The sequence below is a fragment of the Cornus florida genome, unplaced genomic scaffold (assembly GCF_030987335.1).
Source record: "Cornus florida cultivar Cherokee Brave unplaced genomic scaffold, ASM3098733v1 CherokeeBrave_3.0.0_Hap2_Chr06, whole genome shotgun sequence".
Taxonomy (NCBI): Eukaryota; Viridiplantae; Streptophyta; class Magnoliopsida; order Cornales; family Cornaceae; genus Cornus; species Cornus florida.
In genome coordinates this window covers 91,920,975-91,926,949 of record NW_026775576.1, presented here as the reverse complement: position 1 = coordinate 91,926,949, position 5,975 = coordinate 91,920,975, and the positions used below count along the sequence as shown (strand labels likewise).

Below are 5,975 nucleotides of genomic sequence, written 5' to 3'. Positions count from 1 at the left end.
TCTGTCAAAGCGTAACATGTAGTCTTACCTAATGATTAACAAATAGTACTGACTTTCTATAAAAAGGTCGATGAAACTATCAATAATTTAATCAAAAACAACTATTGATCAATCAAAATGTTCAATTTTTGTATATTCATTTTGTGGGGTTACTTTAATTAATTCCTAACCAAAGACATTGGAAATAGATCTAGGGGTTTTTGTCTTTGGTTTCATGGCTGTTCACGTTAGAGATGTTTGACATCTCCTTGTCTTCTATTAAAAGTCAGACCGATTTCTAATTCAACCAGATGGGTCCTTTTCACATATTTATTTGGTCTAACAAATCCTCCACATAACTACAACTAACTTTTTTTTTTAATTTTTTTATTTTTTTGAAAGGTAAAGTTAAAGTTATTTATTTATTTATTTATTTATTTTTGTTGAAAGGTAAAGTTAAAGTTTTATAAATAAGGATCAAATTACAAAGGTTGATAGATAGCCCAGGTTAACCAAAGGAAACCTAGCCCAGCTTATAAGGCCCAAAACTCGAAGGAAAACCAAGCTCCAAGAGCAACCAAATGACAGTTATCCAATGCAGGATACAACACTACAGTGGCAGGAGGAGAAGTTTCACCCCAAATTAGGAATGATCTAGAGGTTTTGCCGGCGGTCGAATTACAAAGGCAGCGAGGTCCCATTCATCGATGATATGCCTGGAGATTGGTGAATCTCTGAATGTAGAGGACATAAGTTTCAGCCTAATCCCATCCACTATTTGATGTTGCAAAGCATTTTGGGTTAGAAATTTGCTTTTGAAAACCCTTCTGTTGCGTTCCATCCATATATTGTACACAAGGGATGCAAGTGCTAACTTTGCAATTGAGCATTCTGCCATGATGATGGTTGGATATAGTACCCACATTTTGCTTGAAGAAAAGACCACAGAGGCTTTGTGAAATCACATTTGAAGAACAAGTGGTCATGAGACTCTGGATGAGAATTACACAAAGTGCATAAAGTGGCATTGATATGAGATGTACACCTTCTGTTCAGTGTGGGTAATTTCTGCTGGATAGCCACCCAAAGGGTAAATGAGTGCTTTGGGATAGATTTCTTAGACCAAACAAGATGAGTCCATGGTAGACTTGGCAGGTGGTTGTTGAAGTGCTTCTGAGCAATAGAAAAGGCTCCAGTTGCAGATGGTATCCATTTCACTTTGTCACAGTTTTGTAGGTTTGGTAAGCGAGTGTTATTGGCTTGCAGTAGTTGGGGAAAGAGGTTGGTGATGGCAGATGGAAACATCCAGGTGGAGTTGATAATGAATGAACTCAGCTTAGTTTTGGTATCAAAGCCAGTTTGAGTAAGCTATTGGGGATTTAGGAGAAGGTGGAGTGGCCCAAGGCAGCACCAGTTGTCAAACCAGAAATTAATAGTTGATCCATTACCAATTTCAAGCTTGACAAGAGGCTTGATTGTTGATCTTAGGCTGAGAAGTCTTCTCCAAACTCCAAGAGCATTGGCCCGGAGTCTTGATTTCCCAAATGCTTCTACCTTTGAGCAAATAGTGATTAATCCACTTAACCCATAGCATTTGCTTGGAGCAAATGATATTCCAAAAATGTTTCATTACTGCGGCCTCATTCTACAATGCTAAATTAGGGATGATGCCAAGCCCTCCAGCTCTCTTGGGTAGACAATAAAGTTCCCAAGCAACTTTGCAGCCTGTCTTCTTGAGGGAAGGTCTAGACCAAAGGAAGGATCTCATTAAGCTGTCTATTTCATGAATAATGGCCATTGGGAGGATGAATTTGGAGCTCCAGTAGATTTGAGTTGAGAACAATACAACTTTGATAAGCTGTAATCTACCAGCAAAGGATAGGTCTTTGCTAGACCAGTGGGTGATCCTCAAGGTGATTTTGTCAATCAAGACTCTTTAATCACTTGCCCTTAACATGGATGTGATCAAAGGAACTCCTAGGTATCTCACTGGGAGCTGACCTTTTTCAAAACCAAGCATTGACAAGATGTTGGCTTCCAATTTTTGATGAAACATTGACTTTTGTTGAGATTGATATGCAGTCCAGAGAGGGCAGTAAATGTCTCAATGGCACACTTAAGTGTTGCAATGGATGGAGTGCTAGCATGGGAGAACAATATAAGTCATTAGCAAAAATGAGGTGAGTAAGCTTCAGCTGCTTGCATCTCCAATGAAATTTGTATGACATTTGTGTTGTGAATTTGTTCAAGATCAGTGAGACCACTACAACAGTTATGCCTTTCACCAGTACTCAAAAATGCCGGTGAAAGTCTAAAAAAAACGCTGGTAATTCAATTACCAGTGTTTTCGGAAGACCGCTGGTGATTCTAATGTCGGTAGGGCTTTACCAGCGCTTTTTAAAAAAACGTTGGTAACACTTTACCCGCGCTTTTTAAAGGAGCGCTAGTAAATGCCTTTTACCAGCGATTCTTTAAAAAGTGCTGGTAATTACCCTTTTTTTTTTTTTTGGGTGCTTTTTGTGATTACAGATTATTATTATTATTATTTTTTATTTTTGTGCTTTTTTTCTTTCCTCTAACCTTTTTATTTAGAAATAAAACAAGTAGCATTTACAGTAAATAGTACTTTAATAATAACCTTAATTGCCAATATGAAAATACCATCCAAATGTGTAATAGATTTAGGCAACCAAAAAGAATAAGAGTTTACATCATAATAAATAAAACTGCTAAAGAAGTTTTCAGAAAAGAAGTAAACACAACCAAAAGAAATTTTCACAAAAGTAGCGAACACTCGGCCAAGGAAATTAAAAAAAGCATGACCCTTGCATCTTCAAACTTTCTTTTTTTCTAGCTTTTTAATAAGTGCAGCTTCAGCTTCAGCTTCAGCTTCAACTTCAGCTTCAACTTCTGCCCAATCAAAAATTTTGCATTCAGCACTCAACAAATTGAAACAGAAACTATAAAAAAATAAAATAAATAAGGATTAACAACTCATGATAACGCAGTTATTATTGCAGAGACTGGGATCACATTATAACTTAGCAAGCATAAACATTACACAAAATAATTAAAATATTATAGAGTACTATTTTAGGAATCAGGGAAGCACCCAACGTACTGTTTGCAATCCTGCACAATATTTGAACAACTCTTGCTTAGAAATTCGAAGCTGAATAAAACAATAGCAAAAACTAAGAGTCAAGTACATGAAGCACCTTTGATCTCGGATGAAACTATATCATTACGAATGAAGTCTCTCGTGTTCCTGCTATCCACTGTGCTGCCAAAGTACCCCTCATTCAGAGCTGGTTTGATGCCCAAAGTATTAGTACTGATATTCTCTTCCCATACTCAACCATGATCAAGAGGTTTTTGTTGATTAAAATCTACCTCCCAAGTGGAGTTATGATAGCAGAAGAATAGTCTTGAATTTTTTTTTTTTTTTTTTTTTGGCATTGTCTGATTCCAGATAGCTCACATTATCTTTGATTCACCGTGGTTTTGATGATAATCTGCTCCTTGTCTAAAATTTCCATGGTGATAGCGTATTGAATGGTCTCTATGTGATTATTGTGTGTTTTGTTTGGTTAAATCTTCAAGTGATTTTTTTTTTCAATAAATCTTAATGTGATTGCTGATTGATATGGTCTTTTTTTATGATTTTTTTAATTATACTTGTGAGTTTGAATGTCCTAAATATTAGTACTGATATTCTTTTCCCACAGACTCAACCCAACCCTCACACAAAAATACTGGAATCCTTCCTATAATCAAAATCACTGGTTTCAGAGATAGCCCTGGATTATGGATAACAAAAACCAATGAGTAGTTTGGTATTCGATACCAATAAATCGTTTAGACATTATTGTGCGGAGGCTCTTCACACGGCTTTAATGAAAGTGATTCAGATATTAACATCTTATACTTCCATTTCAATTTGAAAACAGTTTATTCTGAGAAAACAAAGGATATGGAAGTTTACCTTTACTGCTATAGGAACAAGCTCGGATCCCTCAAGTGGCAGCTTAAGCCAAACTCCCTTCTTTCCCTGCAGTTAAATCACAAAAGGCTGTGAGTGCCCTGAATAAACTGGATGTACTTCGAACAGCGAAAAAAATGATTTTATCTAGTTGTGCAAAAAGATCTCATGGCTAGCAGCTCTGCAGAAATAAAAGAAACAGTGGAAAAAACAGAAGCATAAAGTGTTTGGAAAATACGAAAGCTTCCACCTATATGGAACAAATTAGCACTTTGCACTTTTGACAAATGATCACTTGTATGAAATCTCAAAACAGAAGCTCATCTGAAGTCATGATTTCTCAGGAAGGAAAACGAGTCAAAAACTTTTAGTATGTTATCTCGAATGTGAATAAATAATTGGCCTAATCAGTGACAAATTCGTGAGCATAGTGGTTCTGGAAGTCCAAAATTCAGAACAAATCCTGATGAAATTATTTTATCCAAATTTGCAAGAGAAGTCTTCATGACAAGATAGTTACATACACTGGATCTCAATAATAGCTAGACTTTGTAAGCAATATTCAACTTCTTGTATAGAAAATGAAACTACCGAATGACAATTGAAGCACATTAGGACTTATAAACATAGCGTATCTGTTCTTGAAAACCCACTATGGATTTTGCTTTCTGTTGATGTATAGTTCTGTTTCAAAACCATACCATCTTCACTTACCAATCAGAAAATAACAACTAAATTCTACACTTAGAACTTTCAACAGTTAATTGTTAAGCTTAAATTTTTTGATACTGAACAAAATGATTGAAAGCAAATACTTTTCTGGAGGAAAAGAAAAGAAAACTTGGAAATCTTACAACAAAATGAGATTAACATGGTTGTTGTAAGTGAACCAAGTTTTATTTTCTTTTCTGATTTTCTCAGAAACCCAATTAAGCACAAAAAGAAAATCCTAATTCAACAATGGGAAGCAAAACAATTACCTCTGCAAGAACATGACCGTGGAGAGATTTTGACACCAAACAGCTGGTTTGAGTTCAGAGATGGACTAGAATCATATATAGTACCAGAATAATATGAATTATATCAACACGGTCCATAGCCCTATTATCCAAATTCTACCAAAATAGAAAGAAACAAATACAAATATAAATATAAATTAAAAAGCAAAAGCAACCAAAACCTTGATCATGTCGTCATTGACCGCCCGACGAGTCGATTCGCCACTTTCTTTCGCTCTAAGATTGCGGTCGAGAAATCCTTCTTCCCACCTTCCTGAAATTCATAAAAATAATCATTCGAAATCGTCAAACTCAGTGAACAATCTCAGATCATGTCATGCATTGTGAATTAGTTGAGAATGATAGTAAAAAGAAGTGAGTTAATCGATTCTGAGTTCCGAGTTGAAGGGACTCGTGATTCTCAGACAAATCCAAGCTCAAACCAAAAGGAATATCAAATAATTAATATATAAACAAACACATAATGCAAAAAGATTTAAGAATTAAATATTAAAGCCAAAAAATTCTAAATATAAAATTCTCAAATAATAAAGTGTAATAAATGCAACTCTCCAAAATCAACTCAAGAATCCATCTAGTGGACCCTGAAACAAAATCTTAACTGAACATAAACAATTGAAGATAAAAAAACCAAATCTAAAATATGGAATGAAATCCTACGTCGTCAGTAGAGTAAATGACCGTTTCTACTAAGCCCGAACAAGCCCTAAAACTAGAACTTCCGATACCTGAAAAATATAAGAGTGGGTCAGGCCCACGAACAAGTTATATTCTAACTGTAATCCATATAGTGACCCGATATGCAGATACATCCTAGATATCTCACAATATCTATCTAGTCTATAGATACATATATATCCATATTAAGGGACATTCACGGGACTATAAAGGGGTCTCAACCTGAATAGAAGGCAACATGCAAAACGCACCTGAGTGGACATGAGTACCTAGGCCTAACAGGGTATACCTTAACCTATCATAGCCAGGTACGCATC

General features: G+C 35.6%; 1 long non-coding RNA gene across 2 annotated transcripts; it reads right to left on the bottom strand.

Moving 5' to 3' along the window:
- Window positions 1–2,637: 2,637 nt before the first annotated feature.
- On the bottom strand, window positions 2,638–5,380 carry LOC132312888 (uncharacterized). 2 transcript variants are annotated; one of them, XR_009483345.1, is made up of 3 exons: window positions 5,142–5,380; window positions 3,965–4,030; window positions 2,638–3,287 (listed from the first exon to the last, which is right to left on the bottom strand). It is a non-coding gene; the product is annotated as an uncharacterized LOC132312888 (long non-coding RNA). The 2 variants fall into 2 exon arrangements; XR_009483344.1 differs by having other exon boundaries at window positions 3,965–5,380.
- Between the last annotated feature and the right edge of the window lie 595 nt (window positions 5,381–5,975).